We start from the raw sequence: 26,862 nt of genomic DNA on the forward strand, positions 1-26,862 counted from the left end.
CTATGATCTCAGGCCCTTGTTTGAGCTCCATGTATTAAATTAGGTGGATAAAGCACTGTTTCAGTACTTTGGGATTAGTCCTGCCACTGAATAATTGCTTGTATTTACTTGATACTGAGATTTTAGGCTGTGAATTTCATGAAAAGGGCAAAAGAGTCCAACATACACAACAGTCAAAGTTTCTATGCCTAACATCAAAGCAGTCGCAAGGTAAGTAGTGCGAAAGCAAGCTTGTCATTATGTTAGCTTTTTCTTTTTGTTTAACCTATGCAGAAGCAGACCTGTCAGGCACTCATCAGGAAAGTGTTTCTCATCCCATTAAGGGAAATAATCACTACCGGTAGTTAAATACAATAGTGTCACATTGAATTCATACACTTCTAGATGTCTTCAATGATATAATGAGGTTTGTAAGTGTTCTTACACCTTAGGGGTTGGCTGCTGGATCCACCCCTAGATGACTTAAACACTATACTCTCAGTAGCATCTGGAGATGGAGCCAACATTCAACTCTTTACGTTGTACATTGAAGATGTTAATAAATAATTGTAGGCAAACTTGTTTGCTAGTATCTTTAGTGTTTCTACTTCTCTTTAGATAAAGTGTTTTATAGTTATGAATACACTGAAATGGGCACACACTTAGTTCACTGTTATTTTTGACATTCAACGTGAGGGAGGGACAGACAAGAAATAACTCTGCCCATTAGGATGATGAACAAATCAATGTTTGTGTTGGTGTGAATTCAGTATCTGTGTGTGCAACACACAATTCACAGAGAGATGGAATACACTGGTGCTCCAGTTGTGAATGACTGATGACTTAACTCCAGTGTTTACCAGGGGGAAAAGATAAACATAGCAGGGTTTACTAGTCATTTGATTAAGACTTATTAACTGACATGCTCATCTAGGAAGGATCTGTAATCCATTCTTCAGACCTGAAACAACAGGGGTATTGTCTACAAACTACCTATCTCAAAGGCTTTTAACAGATTTACTCTACCAGCAACAATAGTCTGAACGCTGCTTTTTTGGCATGAAATCTGGAATTGCATCACAGGGAAAACTGAAGCTACCTGTAGCATCTGTTCAGAAGTAGACTAATTGAATATTCTCTACCCAGACCAATTATATACAGTATGGTTCTACCACATTCCCATATCAACCCAGATTTGGGGTGAGGCATATCTAAAATATTTGCCATAAGCATGTACAAAATTGCTGTGAGCTGAAGCACTGACAAAATATTTCACTTGAATACATTTATAAAAGATGAATATTGTGTGAAGCACTTCCATTATGGATTTGGATCCTTGCAGATACGATGATATTAAAAGCTCTATATAGCTGTATCTGCAAACTAGCCTAGCTTTTTTTGTACAGTGGTTAAGACACTGACTTGGGAGTGGTCATTACTACATGTCCACCCTTGGCCCTGTTTTAACAACACAGGAAATATTTTCCTTTCTAGCACTGTAGTCTTTAAAGCAGGCATGTATTGCATATTAAGTCTAATTTCAAAGAAACATAGGGGTAAAAAAATAAGTCTCACCTTTATCTTAGTCTGTTTTGTTAGTAATTTCGGGCTGTGTATGCTTCCATGTAATTTCATTTTAGCCTGAGAAATTATCATTTCAAATGCAGACAACCTAATTAATATAAAAATACAGGTGGGCATATTTAATGTGGCTGAGTTCCAATTTGGCCTTGCGTGATTTACTTAAACCAGGTTTCCATGAACTTTTGAGGTTGTCTTAAAACACAGCCAGCCTCATTTGGCCAAAACAATGGAGCTAAAATATAAGTATTTAGTTTAATGATATAAAAATAGTACAGTACATTTTTTAAATATTGGTAGTAAATCTACAATAGGCTACAAATATAAATAAATCTACAATTATTCTTATAATAATAATAATAATAATAATAATATAATAATAATAATAATAATAACAAATACAGGAATCCAAATTACACAGGGACTGTGCAAATTAGTGAAAATAACATTGCTCACACAATATTGCTTGCACAAACATTGCTCAATGAATTAGGCTCAAGCCTGATATTGTCAGCAGCCTTCAGCAATAACACAGCTATGCTAATGTTATACATACTTTCATACAAATATCACTTTTTGTCCCCTTGGTAAGGTACCCTTGATAGACTCTGTTTGAGACTAGTCTACAATAAATTGCATCTTATTGCTAAGGGACAGAAAAGTCTAGGCTAAAGCAATCAGCAGTCCAGTGACCAATCACAAAGATAACAAAAGTAAAGAAAGACTTCATTGTTTATGAACGTATTTATTACAAAGATTTTATTTTTTTTTCTGTAGTCGTCATAGTAGCTTCAGTATTTTTTATAACATTGCTTATTAAACAACTTAACTATAAAGCACTTTTTATGAGTCAAATGGTAATAATCTGCAGTTGAGTAAATGGCGTCACATAAAAAATGTACGACTTCCGGATCTGATTCCATGCAAAAAAAAAGCTGAGTTTTTAGTCAATTGTATGGCTTTCTAGCATGAAGAGACTATTTACCCTGCATTTGAAGTGGTACAATGTTTTACACGCACACTTCCTATAATGTGTGGAATGTACGTGGCACGTAGCTCCCTTGAACACCATGATAAGTTGTCAATAGATTTGGCAAGTTGAAGTTAGTTGTAAATTTTGTTGCCAGTGACAAGTTATTATTGGCAAAAAAAAAATCAAAAAAAAATCTGCAGTTCCTGTAAATATTCCATACCGTACTAGGAGATCTATGGCATTATACCTGATTTAGTTCTGGTCCATATGTTTATTGGATCAATAGTGCTGTGCCTCCATGCACTGACTTTGTTTTACTTTGTAACCATGAGAGAACTATATTAGATACTGTTAGTGGGCCATGGAATAAAAGTGTCTTATAAAAACACCAGACTCTTGGCAACTGTGTTCATCTGAGAATTTTTTTTTTTTTTTTTTTTTCCTGGAGAAGAACAAGTACCAAATCTAGGAAATGTTCATGGACGGCATTTATTTCTTTAAATCTGAACCCCCTTCCTTCAAGTAGTTAATGTACATCTCAAATCCAGGGCTCTGCATTTGTCATTTTTCATTTTTATTCAATAACCTTGTTTCCTAGCAAATAAAATACACTAAAACTGTAACAAACTGACGATTCTGTGGGTTTCTGAAAATGATTCAAAACCGGAAGAATGAATTAACCCCAAAAGGTATCAAATCAAACAGGAAAAGCCAAGTCCATGGTGATTTCCTATAGAGATTGTGTTACTATCCATACATGATAACTATCTGACTGCAGTTTGTTCTTCTCACGGAGACTCAAGCAGATTATGATTGGTAGCTGGCACACCTTGCTCAACAACTCATTAGTCTTTATGAGTACACCTGTTTTGTGGATGTGCCAGTTGCTGAATGGAGTAAAGCTAAAAAGATGGTATAAATCTAAAAAATGCCAATGCATCTGTGGAGTAGCGTCTGATCAAGGCTGGTCTGCACCCTTGATAGAGTGAACACAGGCTCCGAAACTGCAGTTTAGCACTTTCTTGCACACGTGTATTATTCCAAACAAACAAAACACAGAGACAAAAAAAATAAATAAAAAAAAATAAAACAATGCCCAAGCTATGGTTATCATGGTATATTCTCTCTCTCTTTTTCACAGTTTTTTCCCCACTGTTCAGGCTGGGCATGCACCTTCACTGAACCATTTCTCTAAACAAACATTTCCTTTGTCATTTTTTAGAGTGGCCAGAAGTAATTGAGAATCAATACATAACTCACCACCAGGCCACATTCTACACTTTCTCAATCTAATTAAATACTTAAAAAATTAAACATGCCATACTGCGTGGTTGTGCAAAAGTGGCCATCTTGGCTCCATGATGTTTCTCCAGACGTGAACAGGCTCCTAGAACAAACAGGAGATGACCCGGTAGACGTCGCCCACATCAGTACAAACAACATTGGAAGAGACAGGCAAATTCAAAACAAATTCAGAGAGCTAGGAAGGAAATTAAAAGACAAGACCAAAATATACTGCCGGCACCTTGCAAAGGACCATGTGGACAGCTGGAAATAATTAATCTAAACGCATGGCTGAAGATGTGGTGCACACGGGAAGACTTCACCTATCTTGATCATTGGACCACATTCTACAACAAGGATTATCTGTATAGATGGGAAGGACTGCACTTAAATAAAAAGGGAAATAATCTACTTGGAGAAAAGATCCTCAAGCAGGTTCAGAAGCATTTAAACTAGAAAGGAAAGGGGGTAGAAATCAACAACAAAACAGAAGGGAGGCCACATCAAAACAAGGACAACAACCATTAAATATATTTATCTAAATGCAAGTATCAGAAACAAAATTTTAGAACTTGAAGCTACTGCACTAACAAGTAATTATGATGTGATAGGTGTTACAGAAACGTAGTTGTCTGAGAGTGATGGGGATGAATATAATATTTGTGGTTATACAATGTATAGGAAAGACAGGCAGGACAGAAGAGGTGGAGTGGTAGTGCTATACATAAGAAACAGTCTTGAAGCCCAGGTATTAAACCTGGACAAAGAAAATAAAGCCGAATCAATATGGGTCAGAATAACGGACAAAAATTCAAAGGGCATAATAATAGGAGCATGCTATAGACTGCCAGATTCAGACATTGAGCAAAATAATCTGTTATGCAATGACATTAGAAAAGTGTAGCAAAGGAGAAGCCATACTAATGGGGGATTTCAACTTCCCGACGAAATCGAAATGGTGGAAATAACAATTGACTGCTTCCTAACATAATTTATCAAGGCACCGACTAGAAGGGAGGAATGCATTGACTTAGTCTTTTCAAATAACGAATACAGGATAACTAAAACAGAGGTCAGAGAACCACTAGCAAACTCAGACTACAACATGGTCTCATTTGAAGTGCTTTTTAAAACCCCCAAAGTAATGACTAAAACTAAGGTTTACAATTTTAATAAAAGCAAACTATGAAGGTATGAAACAGAGAATAACAGAAGTAGATTGGAGTAAAATAGAGAAAAGATCCACAGAAAAAGGATGGCTATTCTTCAAAAATGTATTACTCGAGGCACAAAACAATTACATCCCTAAAGTAGACAAACCTAAATGTAAAACTAAATTGCCAAAATGGTTTAATAGATCAATTTAAAAAAAAAATATATATACAGCAAAAAAATGCACTTTACAGAGCATTGAAAAGGGGCCAAAAACAAAGTACACAGAAAGAGTACATGGAACTGCAAACGCAAGTCAAAAAGGAAGTTAGAAAGGCCAAGAGAGAAATAGAAATGAACATTGCTAAGGGGGCTAAAACCAATTCCAAAATGTTTTTCCAATATTACAACAGCAAGAGAACATTCAAAGAGGAGATTAAATCTCTAAGAGATATGAATGGCAAAATCATAGATGAAGAAAAATAAAAGGAAATATATTAAATGATTACTTTTAACAAGTTTTTACAAAGGAGGATACGGACAACATGCCCCACATGTCAACCAGTTCCTATCCAGTTTTAAATAACTTTAGCATAACCGAGGCAGATGTGTTAAAGGGACTAGGAGCTCTTAAAATAAACAAATTTCATATTTGGTTTCAGGACCTGGATGGACCAGATGAGAGAAAACAGAAAGTACTGATTAGAGGAGAAACCTCAGAATGGAGTATGGTAACCAGTGGAGTACCACAGGGATCAATATTAGGTCCTCTGCTATTCCTAATCCACATTAATGATTTAGATTCTGGTATAGCAAGCAAACTTTTTAAATTCGCAGATGACATAAAAATAGGAGGCGTGGCAAACACTGTTGCAGCAACAAAGGTCATTCAAAATGATATAGACATGATTCAGAACTGGGCAGACACACGACAAATGACATTTAATAGGGAAATGTGTAAGGTACTGGATGAAGGAAATAAAAAATGTGCATTATAAATATCATATGGGAGATACTGAAATTAAAGAAGGACTCTATGAAAAAGACCTATGAGTTTTTGTTGACTCAGAAATGTCTTCATCTAGACAATGTAGGGAAGCTATAAAAAGGCCAACAAGATGCTCGGATACATTGTGAAAAGTGTTGAATTTAAGTCTTTAAAACTGTACAATGCATTAGTAAGACCTCATCTTGAATATTATGTTCAGTTCTGGTCACTTCGCTACAAAAAGAGAAAAGACTCTAGAAAGAGTGCAAAGAAGAGTGACCAGAATTATTCCGGGTTTAAAAGGCATGTCATATGCAGAGAGGCTAAAAGAAACGAATCTATTCAGTCTTGAACAAAGAAGACTACGCAGCAACCTATTTCAAGCATTCAAAATTCTAAAAGGTATTGACAATGTCGACCCAAGGGACTTTTTCAGCCTGAAAAAAGAAACAAGGACCAGGGGTCACAAATGGAGACTAGACAAAGGCGAATTCAGAACAGAAAATAGAAGGCACTTTTTTACACAGGGAATTGTGAGGGTCTGGAATCCCCAGTTGTGTTGGTCAATCTGACACCCTGGGATCCTTCAAGAAGCTGTTTGATGAGATCCAAATGCGCAAGATGGGCCGTGTGAGGCGAGAGTGTATTAAATGGAATGTCCAGACAGTAATTTATGTGTACAGAAATAAAATAATTTATTTTTATTCTCTATACACAACAAAAGGATTAAATAACAAACGAAAACAAAATGGTGTGAGGGAAGGAGTGCAGGGGTGAGATCCAAAACAAACTGTGATGACTCGTCTTTAATCTGTCTTCGTGGTGACCCATACATAAACAAAAAAAAGACAAAAGAAATGTTTGTGTTTTAAAAATCCCGCTGCACAAAACCAGTCTCTCCCTCCACCCGTTACTCCTCCTATTTTACTTTCGGACCAACCCCGAACACAGTAGTACGTTCCCTTTAGTATGTAATGTCCCGCCTCTGTAGTCAGTGGAACACCAATCCCCAACCGACACGTGTCCTTATCCTTCACTTGACTCCAGTGGCTGGAATTTACATACTCGTACTTCCGCCCCTCACCAAGGTGCCGCCCCTCAAAAGATGACTTTTGCCATGGTCACGAGATCTTGGTAAGGGAAGTCCCGAGTTGGTTTGATGCCATCTACTGTCGGGAGGCTGAATCACAGACCGAAAACCCTTTGACTCATCACAGGCCGAATGGCCTCCTCTCACTTTCTTATGTTCTTAAACGTAAGCCAAGATGGCCGCCAGCCACCAGCCATATTTTCTAAATAAGCACGGCCTCTGCTTTGTCACAACATCATATAAGAAACATTGGAACATGCAGTATGAAAAAGTACAGCATGAAATGCTCTAAAGTAATGGATCTGGATTTTATAATAGAATTCTGCACAATAACATTTTTTAACATGACATTTGAGCTATCGGGTTGGGTAGTGTTTCATAAGTGTCAGTTTCATGTGGGATGATAACTGCTAATCTAATTATAAAACAGAAAGTAGCTAATGCTGTTTTGATATAGAAAAAAAAAAAACTGGAGAATATGCATTACCAGAATTAATATTAAGTTATGAAAATAGCAGGCATAAGACTTTTTAAGCATCCCAAGAGGTGCTGACAGGATTACTTACCTTATGTTACCCAGTCAAACACTGTTGCTGCAAATGCAAAATGAAAAACTAAATTCTCTCTGTATTTTCTGCACTAACAGATTAATGTCTGAATGATCACACAATACAGAAAGGGAAGGAGATGCAGGCACTGCACCCCAAGCAGACCAGAGAGAATAGACAACACCTGTGCATTGCACAACAGTGAAGATGAAATCAATCCCAAAAAGACTTGGTAGTCATTACATGTATTATGTCCTTAGTTTCTTAATCCCTTTAATGTGCACTACAGCCTCAGTACTATAGTATATAGCCTGTGGGCCAGATATGGCCTGCAACTACCTGAGTGAATCCTCAGCTGGCCAATGATAAATAAAATTATGTTAAAATATGTTTCAGTTGAAAGTGAAATGGAAAGCTAGCAAATGCATACCCTGTGCTTACTTTGTTTGCAGATGTTATTGAATTTATTTTTGAAATCTATATTTTAAATCTATTTATGGAATAATCCCTGACTTTTATTAAATAATAAATTCCACTCATTGACCCATTGATAAATCTGTTGAGTATCCCTGCATCAGGTGATGCAGCTTCTGCTTTTGAATGGGGAGCCAGTATTAGTGCTTTAAGTTACTTATCAACCTACATCTTTTTTTTTTTTTTTTAAGTGATCAAGAAACTGTCCTTGAAAATGAGAGCTTAGTCCAAGCCAAGAATAATCGGCAGACAGAGTTCTGGGAGTTAGTTCTCATTGATAGAGTTCTGAACATTTGCAATCTGAAGGCCTGTCTCGAGAGGTTCTTTCACAGTTTCAATGATGCTATTGAAGTGCACGTCTTGTTTGGCATTTAAGTAAGTGGATCTGAATCCCAGTGCTCACAACTAAACAAAATTAAAATACAGATACTCATGCAGTGCTTTTATTACAAGTTTTTTTTTTTTTTTTTTTTTATTAGATGCCAATGTTTCTAAAACCTCCATGAGCAGATTTTCAAATATCTGCATTTCAAATTTTAATATCAGTTTCACATAGCTATTTTTTTTTTTTCTGAAAGGAAAACATTAATTACAATGTACACTAATTACAAGCCCAAACTGTCACAGTTGTTTGGCAGTTATGGCCAGTGGTGCTGGATGTTGTCTGCTGTAGGTGAGATAACCACAGTATTTGTTCACAAAGTTTGTGAGAGAGAAAACTACGTTGCAACTGCCATTTAACCAGAATTTGTTTCGTATGAGTGGGCTGAAGGTATTGAAAATTAGGTAAGCTGAGTGAAGATACACAGTATTTAAAAATTTAATTTTGCTCAGTTTTTTCTTTTATACCAATTGAAAGTTTTTGTTTCTGTTTTAAGAACAATCTTGTGCAGTAAGTAGGCATATGGACACAGTAGGAAAAAAAAGGATACATGTGCCTAATCCTTTGTCAGGGGCACTAATGGGGCTCAAACAGAAAGTGGAAAGGGGTGAAAATGCACCTACATATAAAGCCACCAAAAATCAATAAATAACACACACACAAAAAACTGGTTCATATATTTTTTTAAACAATAGTTTATGGAATAAACAATGTGGAAATAGGTTATTTAATACCTGATCTTGTTACAATCAAAACTACAAAATTAATATTATATTTGGAAACTCAAAATGTAGAAAATCAAAAAATAAATAATAATAATCAAATAATAATAATAATAATATAATAATAATAATAATAATAATAATAATAATTTGTCATCACATTCATCTGCAATCAATTTGAAGTTGCATTGTGCCAAAAATAAAAATCCTAATAAACAGGTCTAAAGTGGCCAGGCACTGAAAACATTGAAAGGATTATAACGCTAGAAAACACTTTATTCTCCTGTGAACTTTGCATGTATTAATGTAGCCCTTTGTAGGTAAGCAGTTTCTATCAGTCGCTCAAGCCAAGCAGATTTATATTTTTTAGTATGTCAGGTGCGCCTCAAAAATATAAAAAACTTAACAAGCAGCAGCATGATCCAAGATCTGTAAATCCTCAACTCCATCATTTTATATTCTATTTAAAAATATATATTTTATTTAAATCATTTCATTGCTGATGGTAGCAGAACAATAAATAAAAACAACTTAAAAAGCTAGGGTTTGCATAGGAACGTCAGCAGATCAAACAGGCCTTTGTATCTCAACGTGAACAAAACCTGCTACTGTGTTCTCTCAGTAGCAAAGCCTCTAAAAATCAATGGTGCATGGAGACTGAAACTCTCCTTTACTCCAATAACAAGCGTCTTTATATGGGATCTCTTGCCATCTAAACGGAGGCCTTTGTTCGAGCTAATTCAGGCAGATGTAATTAGTTACTTCATATAATGCCTTTTTTCGTTAAATAGGGGGATGCTTTAGTCATTTGGAGATTGGAGATAAGTCCAAGAATATTATGTATCCAAGGGCTTGTACTGTATTTGTTTGAGATGAGGTCTTAGTCGGTTTTATTTTACCCAACCTTTTGCCCTTATCCGCTTTTCCAACAAAGAGTAAGCCCTCATTAAGTGATAAAAAGCAGTCAGTCAAGGCAGAAACCATGTATTTCTCAACTCCAGATTCAAATTCATATAGCACCTTACTTCAGGGGCTTGTTTTATTCAGGATTTTACATAGATACATACATCGTGTGGACTTCTTATTGTGGGTTCAGTACTGTATTGTGAAGCAGTGTAACACAACAGGGTACGCGAAGATGTACTTTTCTTGTAAAGATATTAGGAGGATATTCATATCTTCTAAGCGTCTTAGCAGTGTCTAGTCTAATCCTTTTAACACAGTACTTTTATTATAGGATGGTGCACTAAAATATGTATCGGCATTATCCAAGGGGGTACACTTTCTTATAATAATTTAAATTATATAGACTGTCAATCATTGCCACTAATCACACCCCCTAATATTAAAGGACACACAATGGTACAAAAAAAAATAAAAAATTTCATGACACACCTTTACTGGATAAACATAATGATAATAGTGGGAGTCGGAACTGCTCGGTACAGGCAGATAACACCTACTATGTGGACATGGTATTACGTTTTTATTCTTTTTTACGGAACAAACAACATCATTTGCTAAGGTAGTTTTAATAGTATTGTGACAGGGTCTTCCTCGAGTCACACGTATGGGTAGCCACTGTTCAAGCACAAAGAGAGACAGAGGTGGTGTTGAAATGCTGGCACAGGCGCGCAGGATTTATTAACAAAAACATAAAACGAAAGTAAAATAAAGGCGGTCATGTGACGTTACCAGCGATGGTAACGCACAGAGGACAAATACAGCAAACTGTACAAAAAGTGCAAAATAAAACACAGTACCCCAAACTATAACTCAAAAGGTGCCGTGAAAACGGCAGGCCTTGCAGCAGCCCCGAGCTATCTCCCGCGGATGTTTTTAAACTGATGGACACTCGGTCGAGACCCGCCCACGTGCTGATTGAGGACCAGCACAGCCAATCACTTGCTGCCCTTCCCTCAACCAAGCATAGCAGGCAGCAAGTCTCAATCGAGCTCCCGTCTGTAAACAATAATACAATCAAACTAATCAAGTCCCAAAAATGACACAAAATAAACCCATTCCCACACATAAACCACACCAACACTAATTTACCACTGTGCAGGGCAATCGCACTGCCACAAGTATATTTAAAAAAAAATAAATAGGTCTGTTAACAATGCAGATAATATGAAGAAGTGCATTTAGTTGCAAAGAGTTTACACAGCTTGTTGTATTTGTCTTTGTTGTAAAAAGTAGTTTTTTCAGTATGAATGCCTATGCCTACTGTGTTAGGAAAGTGAAACATGGATTGCAAATGAGTACCATGTCTAATATGACTAAAAAGCTGGGGTGCCACCACCAGGGGGGACAGGGGGGCCATGGCCCCTGCACTTTTCCAACAAGGGGGGCAAGTATATAGTTTGGCCCCCTTCCATTTAAAAAAAAAGCTGCCATTTTTTTTTTTTTTTTAATGTCCTCAGTGTAGCGACATGGCGCCATTGTATATTAACTTTTTTTTTTCTTAAACTGTGGTTAACTTAAATTAGAACAGACTTTCAAAGGAAAACAGAAGGGAACATATGACAGGGTAGCCGTGTTGTGACGTCAGGACAGATGCAGGAAGAAAAACAAAAGAAAAATACTGCGGTGCAAAAAGGCGCGGTGTGTGCTGTTTTTATTTTTAAATACAAAAAATAAATAAAATATTTGAAGAAAAAACCCACTGCTCACAGAACAAAATAAATATTAAACAAACAGAAATCTTGACCGAAAACACTGGTCAGGCTGGGCAAATGCTTTCACTGACTCTGTATTCAGATTGGATTTTAAAACACTCTCACTCTCCTTTAAACACCCACCCAGAGAAGCGAGAACTGCAGGCTTTTCTATTAGTAACCGAGGTTTTAACTAGAAGTGAGAACTGCAGGCTTTTCTATTAGTGACAGAGGGATTAACTAGCTATCAATTATCTGATAATCCCTTGGTCACATTCTGCATGACTTGTTAATGTAGCTGGGGCTTCCAAAACAATAAAGATATACTGCCCTTCGCCGTCACATGTAATAAAACAATAACAAAACAACACGACTACGCCCTCATACATACACATTATAAATCATAATAAACACAAAACACTAAACTGCACAGGGGTGGGGGGGTACCCCATTCTAAAATAAACAAATAAATGTACAGGGCTCCTTGCCCTGTTACAGAACATAAAAGTGTTTTAGCTAGATGTGGCCAGATTAAATCGGCAGTACCTATCTGCATGACAGAAAGTGGATACACACCAGAGTTTATTTAATCAGCTATTTATTTTTACAGTTCTATAACTAAATTTGATATCATTGTGAGAAGCAAATACTAATCGGTTCAGATTTAAACAGTGAGAGAAAGTAACATGTAAGGGTTTGCATGACCATGTTTGTTTTACTGTGAAGAAACAAGCCTGCGGTAATCTGTTTATTTAGATACATGCATGCAGTTTTGAATAACATGAAACTTTGCAATATTTTATTTTTTTGCACCCTGTCAAAGTATGTTACTATAGTGGAAGGATATGCAGATTTGTGATTTTACCCTCCTGTATGTCATACCCCAACTGTAGTAACAGAAGCTCAGGATAAAGTCAGGTGCTTTACATTGACCTATATAGAATGCCCTTGTGTTTGCAACATACAAAATTAAGGGTTTCTTATGCACAGGTCTGTTGGTCCAACATTAGTCTAGTGCCCCCCAACCTCCCAACCAGCACGAAGGTAGATTAAGATTTAAAATAAAGCCTTTCACTTCAGGGTGGCTAGTTCAATCCGACTGAAGTTTCATCACTTGTTGTTTGCAGTTTTCACATGAAAAAGCCTTATACTGTTCATAACTTGAAAAACTTGTCTCGAATAAACTCTACCGACCATATAAAAACCGACCACTGTAAATGTGAGGATCTTCTGTCTGTGAGTGTTGTCATATTTTAAATTTAATTTAGCTAAACCAGGGTGTTTACACAGCTTTCATATGGAACATAACAATTGTACTCCTATCACAGCTGTGAAAGGTAAACTAAGGGCAAGCAAACTACGAGTAGCACACTCTTCTAAATATACACCATCTTGGGAGAGTAGCTGTATGAAGGTATAGTATTAGGTGCTCTCTGTGGGTTCATGGTATTGAAAGTAGCATTAGATCCCTAAAGGCCTTGAGGAAAATAAACTGCTTACATTCCTCAGTAGGACAAAGGGAAAGTGCTATTCTGAAATCAACCTCTAATGTGCCTCCTTCACAGTTTCTCTCTTGCAGGTTCCCTGTGTAATGAATTGGCATTTCAGCCCATTGAATTGATGGAAGGACAAGGGCTGCATGCCAGCTGAAAACCATACAGTTCAAAGATGAATGTTTTACCATTCAGCTAATGAGCAAGCTCTATATCGAGAGGTAAGTGTGTGTCTCATGCTGATGTCAGTATTCTGAACTCACCAGTCACTAAGAGGTCCATTACATTCTCTGCCCACTCAATGAAAGCTCATGCTTGAGCATAAACACCAGTGTGTACCCAGCCTCGACTTAAGGAGTTACAACCGCAAACCCTCTGATTCAAAGACAACATCTTGTCATTTAACTAAAGAACGAGCTCTGTAATCGAGGGCTAAGTATTGCCTTGTGCTCATGTCAGTATTATTAACTCATCCGCTTATAGGAGGAGATCCATTAAAGCTTACATACAGTAACAGTAAAATTACACATTATAGCACCCTGAATAAATCTTGCCAGAATTGTTAGTATGGTTCAAGGTTATGCAGACTGTTCAAATAGCAACAGTAGCATGTGAATTCAGCTATCAACTGGTTTCTGTTTATTAGAAACATAGATAACCTGTTTCATTAAATAGGATTGTTACTTGCTATTTATTTTTTATGTAAAGTTGATTGTGTGCATTGTCCGCACACATTGGATACACAGTTAAACATGTAAATTACGATGAACAGTTATCGTATTATGCGACACAATATCTATTAGGATTCGAGGTAACCATGGCATAGGAACTTTAAGATATAAAGAGATATAATATATATAGATATATATAGAATATATATATTATATATAGATATATATAGAATAAGCTTATTTGATCATCCTCTCCCTTATAATCCAATTTTTAAACTCCTGCAAACGTTTTTGGATCTCTATAAAAAGCCCTACGTTTTTCAGTGGTAATTTTTTTTTTGTTGTTCACACTTGCCCATTTTGTTGCATTTTTCGACTCTCTTTTTTTTTTTTTTCACGCTCAAAAAATGTCTTCAGGGACTGACACGCCAGCAGCTCAAAATTAGTATTTTATCCCTTAAAATGCTGATTTAAAGGCAGAGGGGCTTTTAACTAAACTGATCAGAATAGTATGAATACCATCATTATTGTTATTATAGGAAAATTGTATCCTTACCAATGGACTAATATCGTATAAGAAATGTATTCCAGGATTATCACTGTATACTAAAACAAATGGGTTTAATTCCTGCTGAATTATATATATATATGATGTAGTAGCAATTATAGATCTATATATATATTATGGGTATAATATATAGGAGAATGCTAAACAAAGTTTCTAAACAAAGTTTAATGCCTGAGTTTCAGTTTAATGCTAGAATGCATGTCAGTTTAGTGATGTGGCCCCATCTCCATATCACAAAATCCAGCAGGTTCTCCATCTTCTCAGAGTAGTTCCTCCTTCAGTTCTACTGTTAATTTAAAAATTCCCTGATTTATATGGTGTAGAAATCTAAGTGCACTTGTGGTGTCCCGTTTTCCCGTCTCGATCCTTGCTGTTGTACTTGTCAAGTAATCAAACATATTGTTAAAGTAACATGTAATTACTAAGGCTGCCTTTTTGAGTAATTAAGTTTGTAATGCCTATTTTGTGGAAATATACAAGAAAGTCGAATGATCAATAGCAGCACGGACAGGTTTTGACTCTTTTCTCAGTGCACAGCAGGTGGATACTAATAATTGTATTATAGTTTTGGATTGAAGTAAGAAGGGAATGACTTTTGTAAATGTCAGTGACAGAAGGCACTACAACAGTAATGTGCAGCAGACTGTTTTTAGGAATGATGGATATATGTCCTGTAATGTAATGTATTGTATAGAGATGCATCTGTATAATACTCCATCATAAAATCTGAGTTAAACTAAGGAATACTCTGCTAAGCTCATGGAGTACATGAATTAAAAAAAGTATGAAAAGTCATAATGAAATCCATCAGTGCAGATAAACCCAGTTGTATAGCCAGGGTGTTTATTCAATTTTTGGTGTGATTGGTGTTGTAGTGTTTGTTGCCAAAATCTGTTTGTTTGCTATGCATGTTAGATCCTTGAATATAGTGTAGACAGATAGAATTCTGGCGTAACTGTGAGATTTGTCCAAAAAGGGGAAGAACTGCTGAACTTTTCAAATTTCACACACCCCTTCTAAAATGTATACCTTGATTACCAGCGAACTGTGATTGCTGATGATTGCAAGCGTAAAGCAGGAATTGCACAAACACAAGCTGTATTGAAGCACAGGATAGTGAGTATTTACATAAAAACAAATAAACAAGCAAAGATAACACTAGTACAAACAGGCTTTAAAAAAGGCTTTTGGCAACAGCATGGAGAGGACACAACCAACTGCACTCACCAGCCTAGTTCCCCATGAACTGATCTTTCAAGTGCTTTTTTTTTATTTTTTTTTATTGTTATCCTATTTAGCCTGTCAACGTTCCTCAGAAGCAGGGGTGAAATTCTCAACAAAAATGTACAGATACTCATATGCACAGCCAGGTGTAAACATTTATAAAATTGAGACAATGTGAGTGCCAGTTAATAAATACTTTAAAAATGTACACATTTTGTACACAGTATATTTATAAATACAAAATAAGCCTTAAAAATTATAAATTATCAATTATAACCAATTCACCATAAACATGGAACATGAAAATAATGACAGCGTTGTATGTTCTACTTGTATCATTCATGTACTGTAATATAACACTTAAATTAAACCTTAAATGACAAGCATTAAGAAATATTATACTATTCAGTAACTTCTGTAGAGAGGGAGTTTTATTTCAAGATATCCTAAAAAAGGGATGATTGTATGAAAAATAGTATAAAAAAATAACTCTGCTATGAAAAAATGATACCAAAAGTTTTAAGTCAAACAATGCACAATAGTGGCTAAAATACCCTTCAAATTTATTATGTAACAGGCACCACTACTACTAATGATGTACTTGGCCATTTTAATCTCCATAGTATTCTCTGAAATCCTCCCCATACTTCCCAGACCCTGGGTACTCACCTACAACAGGACCTGACCATGCTACAATAATAGCCTTGGATTAGAACATATATCCCTGTTTCTTTTATTTATTTTTTACTTATTACTTTTGTACTTATTACTTATCTTACAATATCTCTGTTGAGTTTATGTGTAGATTCATTACTTTGATCTATTCCAGAAACCAAAAAAAAAATCTTTCAGGTAGAAACATTATAAAAGTAGACTTTTTAAAAAAATATCTTTTACTCCTGGTATTGTGGTTTCTGCACAAGAAACAAAGTGGCAAAAGATACATTTTCATAAAGTACTATCATTACTGTGGTTAATGTTTGCCTTTTTGTTCTTTTTTTTTTTTTTTAGATGTGCACATAAGTAGAAACTCACATTTAACTTAAATAAATTCAATTTTTTTTTTAAAATGGGGCATTGTATAAAGAAAAAACACCTCACCATTTTGTTTTTCGTTTATTACAGTCCTCAAAACAGAAAATACTAGGATCACAACAAAACAAAACGTTGATCACTATGCTTAACATGTACCTTGCAAGATGGGCCAGTGTTTAAAAAGCGTGAAGCACACCTCCATCTGTATCTCGATTCTGACTCGCTTCCCAAAATCTGAAGCTGCACTTTGATCTTGTTTTTCTATGTTATTGTTAATCCCTACTGTTCCACACATTCACTTGCCATTTTAGTAAATTTCATGCAAATTCTGGCAATGTGGTAAATTGGTGCAAGGCAAAACGTGTTATGATAATTACACTGAACAAAAATATAAATGCAGCATGCAACAATTTCAAAGATTTTACTGAGTTACAGTTCATATAAGGAAATCAGTCAACTGAAATAAATTCATTAGGCCCTAATCTATGGATTTCACATGACTGGGAATACAGATATGCATCTGTTGGTGACAGATACCTTAAAAAAAAAAAAAGGTAGCGGTGTGGATCAGAAAACCAGTTAATATATGGTATAACCAACATTTGCCTCATGCTACGTGACACATCTCCTTCGCATAGAGTTGATAAGGCTGTTGATTGTGGCCTGTGGAATGTTGTTCCACTCCTCTTCAATGGCTGTGTGAAGCTGCTGGATATTGGCGGGAACTGGAACATGCTATCGTACACGTCGATCCAGAGCATCCCAAACATGCTCAATGGGTGACATGTCTGGTGAGTATGAAGGCCATGAAAGAACTGGGACATTTTCAGCTACCAGGAATTGTGTACAGATCCTTGCGACATGGGGCCATGCATTATCATGCTGAAACATGAGGTCATGGCGGCGAATGAGTGGCAAGACAATGAGCCTCATGATCTCATCTCGGTATCTCTATACATTCAAATTTCCATCGATAAAATGCAATTGTGTTCGTTGTCTGTAGCTTATGCCTGCCCATACCATAATCCCACTGCCACCGTGGGGCACTCTCTTCACAATGTTGACATCAGCAAACCGCTCACCCACATGACACCATGCACACTGTCTGCCATCTGCCCAGTACAGTTGAAAGCGGGATTCATCCGTGAACAGCACACTTCTCCAGCATGCCAGTGGCCATCGAAGGTGAGCATTTGCCAACTGAAGTCAGTTACTTCAGAACTGCAGTCAGGTCAAGACTCTGTGAGGACGACGAGCACGCAGATGAGCTTCACTGAAGCGGTTTCTGACAGTTTATGCAGAAAATCTTCGGTTGTGCAAATCCACAGTTTCATCAGCTGTCCGAGTGGCTGGTCTAAGATGATCCCGCAGGTGAAGAAGCTGGATATGGAGATCCTAGGCTGGTGTGGTTACACATGGTCTGTGGTTGTGAGGCCGGTTGGATGTACTGCCAAATTCTCTAAAATGACGTTGGAGGTGGCTTATGGTAGAGAAATGAACATTCAATTCTCTGGCAACAGCTCTGGTGGACATTCCTGCAGTCAGCATGCCAATTACACGCTCCCTCAAAACTTGAGACATCTGTGGCATTGTGTTGTGTAACAAAACTGCACATTTTAGAGTGGCCTTTTATTGTCCCCAGCACAAGGTGCACCTGTGTAATGATCATGCTGCTTAATTAGCTTCTTGATATGCCCCACCTGTCAGATGGATGGATTATCTTGCCAAAGGAGAAATGCTCACTAACAGGGATGTAAACAAATTTGTGCACAAAATTTGAAAGAAATAAGCTTTTTGTTTGTGTAGAAAATTTCTGGGATCTTTTATTTCAGCTCATTAAACATGGGACCAACACTTTACATGTTGCGTTTATATTTTTGTTCAGTGTATTTCTAATATTTATCAGATATGTAATTTATGGCAAACACTGATGTGGATTTTTGCCTTAAAATTCATGTGCAGCAATGTTTGTTTTGAATATTTCAGATAGTTTCTCCGCCACACTAAAGAAAATAATTATTGCTTCATAATACTAATTACTCCATTAAAGTCTTCTTTCGTTGATCAATGAATGAGCACTGACACAAAGTGAAATGGGTGTAAATTTGTGACTAAAATTAAATCTGCTCAGAATGAAATCTTGGCCAATCAACGTGCAATGATTATACTGATGTTAACGGTGACAAATAGCAGCTAACAGAAACAGAAGCAGTATGAAGAAACGTAATGCAAGCTGCACAAACTGTGATGAATGAAAGCACATTTGAGAAACGTTGCGCTCGTGGACTGTGTGAGTGGATGGAATGCATCCCCATTGGATGAAAATCAGATTAAATAAGTCCCGGTACCCAGTACCAGCATCAAAGTAAGTCCCAATATGGAGTACCAGTGAGTACCAATAGAATTTCATCCCATCTCACAAGGATGTCCAATCCTCCTCCAATTATAACAGGAACCCATTCAATACATTCTCAAAGGTACGGCTGGACTCCATGATTGGCAAGTAGAAGGCATTCTTCATCAGGGGTCCTTGCCAAATCTACAAAATAAATATTTACAATATGATGCCGAAGAAGCTTTTCTAGAATTCATATACCATTTTTTTGCTTCATAAAAGCACACACATATATATGTTATCACTTTTTTCATATACAATTTATTTTCTATAAGGCCATTCTATTTTTCTAAAACTGCTTAAAATCAGCTTGTTTTCTTATTTGTTACTGTATTTTACTGTAGCTTTTCCAAGATGACTGCTTAGTCATTTCATTACGAGACACAGTATCAAATGCTGGAATCATTCAGAGCAAAAGAAAGAAAAAATACAAACCGAGAATTTCTGTTAAAAAGAAAATCCAATTTCAAAAGGCAGTTGGAGTTTATGAGGAAAAAAAAACAAACAAAAAAATGAGAGAAATTGGCTAGATAGCTGGAAACTCAGGACCAGATGAGCCCTTGTAAAGATCCTGAGGGCCTGAGCAGAGACAATGATCTTCAATTACCAAGCCGCTCTGTTCTCAATTTTAGACAAGAGAGAGAAAGAAAGCAAAAGAGTGGTTTTTACTCATTTCTTGATATAAAGTGAAGAAGTCTTGTAAGTTATTTATTTATTTATTTATTTAACAGCGTGTTATTTGAAGTACTTTTCTACCAAAAAAAGCTTAAATTTTTTGTAGCGATTATCCCATATTTGTGTGACTAGTTCATGACATTACAGACAAGTCTGCATAAAAATCCCTGGAGAAGGCCATTTCTCATTCTACGGGGTTAATAATTTGTACTTGATGAAACCAAAGTGTCATAGAGCAAATCCTGCTACAAAAAAAAAAAAAAAAAAAACCATGTGGCAGAATGCAATAAACATCACATTAATATGTTATACTGTTTATAACTCAGAAAAATGTTACAAGATATACATCTGCTTCTAGGGTAATAGCTCCCATTTGTTGTTCAGTGCCTGAGAAGAACTTCATACAGGGCCTAATATATATACAAACATGCTCAAATTTGTTGGTACCCCTCCACAAAAAACAAAGAATGCACAACTCTGAAATAACTTGAAACTGACAAAAGTAATTGGCATCCACCATTGTTTATTTCACATTTAATGGAAATCAAACTTTGCTTTGATTTTTTATTCAGCATAATATTGTAAATAATAAAACAAATGAAAATGACAAGACAAAAATGATTTATTGTACAACCTTTAGAGGCAATCACTGCAATCAGACATTTTCTGTAGCTCTCAATGAGAATTCTGCACCTCTTAACAGGTAGTTTGGCCCACTTTTCCTGAGCAAACTGCTCCAGCTGTCTCAGGTTTGATGGGTGCCTTCTCTAGACTGCACGTTTCAGCTCTTTTCATAGATGTTCGATAGGATTCAGATCAGGACTCATAGAAGGCCACTTCGGAATAGTCCAATGTTTTGTTCTTATCCATTCTTGGTTGCTTTTAGCTGTGTGTTTTGGGTCTGAGACAGAGCTTTCTGACACTGGGCAGTACGTTTCGCTCCAGAATGCCTTGATTGTCTTGAGATTTCATTGTGCCCTGCACAGATTCAAGGCACCCTGTGCCAGGCGCAGCAAAGCAGCCCCAAAACATAACCGAGCCTCCTCCATGTTTCATTGTAGGTATGGTGTTCTTTTCTTTGAAAGCTTCATTTTTTCGTCTGTGAACATAGAACTGATGTGACTTGCCAAAAAACTCCAGTTTTGACTCATCTGCCCAAAGGACATTCTCCCAGAAGGATTGTGGCTTGTCAATATGCATTTTAGTTTTATGTCTTTCTTTCAAAAGTGGAGTCCTCCTGATTCTTCTTCCATGGAGCCCACTCTCGCTCAAAAAGCGACAGATGGTGCGATCAGAAACTGACGTACCTTCAACTTGGAGTTCAGCTTGTATCTCTTTGGCAGTTATCCTTGGTACTTTTTCTACCATTCGCACTATCCTTCTGTTCAATCTGGGGTCAATTTTCCTCTTGCGGCCACGAACAAGGAGGTTGCCTACAGTTCCATGGACCTTAAACTTCTTAATAATATTTGCAACTGTTGTCACAGGAACATCAAGCTGCTTGGAGATGGTCTTGTAGCCTTTACCTTTACCATGCTTGTCTATTATTTTCTTTCTGATCTCCTCAGACAACTCTCTTTTTTGCTTTCTCTGGTCCATGTTCAGTGTGGTGCACACAATGATACCAAACAGCACAGTGACTATTTTTCTCCATTTAAATAGACTGAATGACTGATTACAAGATTGGAGACATGTGTGATACTAATTAAAGAAACTAATTAGTTTGAAGTATCACTATAATCCAATTATTTATTATCTTTTCTAAGGGGTACCAACAAATGTGTCCAGGCCATTTTTGAATATCTTTGTAGAATAAACAATAATTCATCTCTTTTCACAGCTTCTTTGCTTTATTCTATGACATACCAAAGGCATGCAAGTATACATGATAAAATAGCTTTTAATTTCATCACTTTTCAGGAGGAATGAAGCATTATTTCAATGAGCTGTAAGGGTACCAACAAATTTGAGCACGTACACGTACTTTCATATTGACATATTTGGAAGGGATGGCGATATGATAAATATATATAGAATAAATTATCGATCATATATTAGTTTAATCAGTTATATATATAATTATTAGAATATATTATATATATATATATATATATATATGAATCATTGGAAATCCTAACTAGTGATTGGTTATAAAACGTAACATCATCGAAGAAACTAATATTTGCCCTAACATCCTTACACCACCATTCAATAGTCCGAAGCGAAAAAATAGTGCCCTAACATCCTTACACCACCAGTCAATAGTCTCCATCTGTCATGTGATTGGTTCTAGGTTGTTTATAATTACATAACAGATCCCTAAACCATTAACGGCAACACTTTATATTAAGGTGCTGCTAATGTTTTAATGTTTTATAAATGTTTTATAAATCTAATATGTGCTTAATAACTGTGTAACAGAGAGTTAATAAAGCATCACCAATTGTTTATAACCATGAAGTAGCCATAGATATAATTAAAGTTTTATAAGGAGGACAGTTTTTAGCCACATATTGCACTTGGGGATGTTTAAACGTAATTCTGTCGATGGCTATTGCAAGGTTATAAACCAACTATAATGCTTTAATAACACTCTATAACCTAGTTACTAAGCATACATTTTATATTTATAAAATGTTACTAAGCAGCACCTTAATCTACAGTGTTACCCAATTACCATTAGCTGTTACCATTAATTCTACATAAGGCACTAATGATATATAATGATTTTGAACACATACATACATACATACATAAATAAATAAATAAATGCACACATAATAAATCACAGATTGTATGATTGGCTTCTGATTGTCAGTTGCACATAATTGAAATTAAATGTATTACTACTTTAAAACTAAATACAAATTGTACAATAATTTGCCAGTATGAATTTCACTGTTAGGTGCAGTTACATTTTGTCCACTGTAGTTATTCTAGTGTATGAAGGATATTGCTTCACAGCTTCTGGTGATGAGATGTCATATAGGTTCGGCTTCCATCCTATAGGTTGTAAAATTAAGGTTTACTGACTCCCCCCCCCCCCCCCCCCCCCCCCCCCCCCCCACACACACACCCACACACACTCCAACCAACCCTACATGAATTATCAGACAACTATCACACTATATAGTATATACAAGGATATTCTATGAAAGCTACCTTCATATATAAATGAATACTTTACAGTCACTTAGAGTAACTACATTCTTAGATTGCATTCATTTTTGTGTTTTACGGTTCATAAAGTGCGTACTGAGGCTGATAAAAGATAATTTGCTTATTTTGTTCCATGGTCTTTGAGTTAATGTTTAAACTTAACTTGTGGTCCCAAATAACTTTAGTACAATTTAAGAGTAAGCTGCATGATTATCTAATTGAGAATTGTGCTTGTTTTAAGTAGTTGATTGCACCTGCCACTATTGACTGTCACAAACTGATTGTTTGTTGTATTGAGTATGACTTGTGTTTTAGATGTACTTTATTTTTGTATTTGTATTTTTGTATTATAATATGTTTTATTGTACTGCTGCTGCCTTTCCTGGCTAGGTCTCACTTGCTAAATCGGTTTTAATGTCAATGTGATTTCCTAGCAAAATAAAGGTTTAATAATAACAGTATATTGTTCTCCCACCATATTGGATTATGATCAGCACAAGCTACCATTTGTCCTTGCAAAACAAGACCTATCATCTGAGGTATAGCACACAGAACATCAGCAAGTAAATATGTGGGTTCACCAAACTGAAGACAAAAACATCTTCAAACTTTTTCGCTGACAAAGATAACAACAGCATTTTAATTGAGAACAGCACTGGTGTTCAATTAGCTCTGAAGAAATGTGCTTAAATACTTACACAGAATGACACAGCATAAACACAGGGTGGAACGTTTGCCTAATTCTCGATGAACCCTGATATTAAATAATGAGAACTCCCAATTCTCTGTAAACTTTCAAGATATTTTTCTTTAATAGTAAACCCCTTAAAGCAATTAAGAAGCTAATAACTTTCCAGAGAAAGCACATTGTAGTTCACAATGGAAAGCAATTAATGGCATGTCATAAAATGCAGGTTATGGCCAACAAACATTGACAGATCAGTAATCCCTATTGTCCTTTTAATGAGTGCTCTTTCTGCACCACTGGTGAAAAGTAGTCTGCAAATAAAGTAGAGCTGTTAGGTACATTTGCATTTCATCTAGTGCATAATCATTGACTGTTGTTGAGGGGAAATAGACTTTGAATGTTAGTGTTTATTTCTGAAACATTTCCTCTTGAAATTGAACCTGTTTGGAGCAAAATATACCAATGAAACCATTGATAATAATGAGACTGAAATACAAAAATAATTTCCGATTGATGAACCATAAGGGGGATGTCAATAACTGCAGGAAGGTGTCTGCTTGAGCTCTCCGGGTTCTTGACCAGTAGGGGGTGTGGCAGCACGATCAGGAGAAACAGTCCCTGCTAGTTTTGCCTCGCCTAACCAGCAGAAGCCCCAAAGTTAATGCATTGCTCCTCCTGGAATCCATTAGCTCCCCCAGCGAAGATGAGCATCGTCACACAGCCAGGTTGCAGACTAGCACTTCCCAGATTGCATGGCCTACCCTGCACACCACAGGGCTGTGCCTTTAACAGGTGAGCCATAGATCTTCACAATATCATTTTCAGTTTGGAAGCACTTTGGTTTCTGATGATGGCAGCATGCATGGTACAGTGGGATCAATCCCAGTTAAGTTGTAATGCCAGTACTGATATATTACAATGGTTTCAGTATCTCCATACTCCTAAAGAGTTTTTTCTTGATCTTGCAAAGAAGCAACATCACTGGTTTAATAGTTCATTCAAAATAATTTATTGGAAGTTGCTGCTGCCTGTCCATTAATACTTACTTTGAATATAGGGCAGGCCTTTTTGTTCCAAATACACTGGGGCTGCCTACTTAATCAATGTTGTCTTGTTAAGAAAGAGGACTTCTAATCGTCAATATAACAACAAGTTATGGTAATCAGGTTCTGGCATATAACATTTTAATGACACAGATGATTGATGATCATGGTCTCCTTTTATAGAACCTGAATTTTCTAAATACAATAGGCCTGCATGCCTCATGTGTGGTCCTTCAAAGATTCATGGCATAATAATGTAAGATTTATAAGTTGATCCCCTAGTCCCTAAGCATGTTACCTTCCAATTGACTTTACTAAGGGTCTCTGTGTAGTTTTGCATTGAAAACAGTATTGGTCATATTCATATCAACGGACAGACTTGTCTGCATTGATGTGTGTGTTTGTTTATAAATAGATGCGACTTATATTTTCTAAAGAAAAATAAAATTATTATTTACTGAAAGTGTCGAAATGGTAGGTTTCCAGCAGCCTAAATAATAAGCAAATAAATACTAGTTATAGGCTGCAAATCTAATATAAATGTGTTTTGTTGCTGTGTTTTTCTTTTTTTTTGTTGTTTTTACATACAGTGCGTATCAAACGCCTTTGTACAGGCAGCTACAGTAGCACAATTAACATGGTGTTTAATTTACTAGGTTTTTGTGTACTTGTTTTGTGAAAAGTCCATTGGAAAACTAAAAATAAACTGAAATATGTGAATTTAATGGAGTTCATTAAAAGTTTTTTTTTTTTTTTTTTTTTTTTTTTTTTGCCTGTTTCAGGTTGTTCCTGCCAAGTTAATTTGCTTTCATTTTGCTGGATTGTTTTCTTGATATATTTATTTCTTTATTCATTAATGATTTAGTTGTTAAGTGGTGCCTCACTAAGCTATGTCTTTCAGATGTCATATTTCACTCAATCCTACAGGACAGCTAACAAGGTTCTAAAGGAGATTTGTCATTTTTATGTTCTCCAAACGAGAGAAATCAGTCCTTCACTGAAAGAAGATTTTAATTCCATATTTGGAAACAGGGACTACACAAAGAAGAGGAGATACAAGATCCTAACTCAGGGTACAGAGACAGAGGATGTGGGTGCTTTGTGTAGGGGAAAAGCTTGTGCCAAGAAATGGCACGACTTCAATGGTTGCAATAAATCATTGTTAAATGCATTGGCGTGTCAGAAATCCCTGACATTATGAAGCATTGTGTCCTGCTGGCAAGTATTTCCTGTGCTGCACTGAAATAAATGAGTGACCAATGAAGAAGGAAAAATAACTGAGGCTTGGAGGCTATTGCTGTCTGTAATCTTGCACGCAGGCTACATTTATATTGCTTGCAGCATACAATGAATGTTATTCAGCACTGACAGAGTATCATTTGCTACCTTCTAAATGTATTACAGTGTGGGTTTTGCTATTATCTTAATACAGCCATCGGATTATTTCATACATATAATATATAGCTTAATTTACTGAATATGTGTTACATTTGTTACAATATATTGATAAAGCAACCACATTATATTACTGTATGTTTGTTTTCATTCTGTATTGATGTATACAGTAGTACTCAGTCATGTCTATTTGTACACCATGCTTAAAGTCTAGTAAACATATACATTCCAGAGTATATACACAATATATATATATATATATATATATATATATATATATATATATATATATAGAGAGAGAGAGAGAGAGAGAGAGGAGAGAGAGAGAGAGAGATCAGTAAATCAAATTAATTGCCAAATGAACTCAAATATAATTGCAAGTAGAAAGTAAACATTATTAATGTATTTGAATTCTCATTAATTACAATGTAGTAAAAGCAAGGGTATTTTAAATAATGAGCTTGGCTGCTGTAGAAAGTTCCAACTCCCATTTGTATCAAACCATTTTGCAAATAACAATAGCTACTGCCAAACATATTAGATTGCCCACCTCTTTTTAAAATAACATCTGTTTTCATTTGCATGACTGCAGAGATGTCAGATACTGTCTGTGTATGCACTGTACATACTTATTGCAGCAGCTTTACACAATATTGCATTTTCTTTGCCAGTACTTAGGTGGCACT

This window comes from Polyodon spathula, chromosome 22, assembly GCF_017654505.1.
Source record: "Polyodon spathula isolate WHYD16114869_AA chromosome 22, ASM1765450v1, whole genome shotgun sequence".
Taxonomy (NCBI): Eukaryota; Metazoa; Chordata; class Actinopteri; order Acipenseriformes; family Polyodontidae; genus Polyodon; species Polyodon spathula.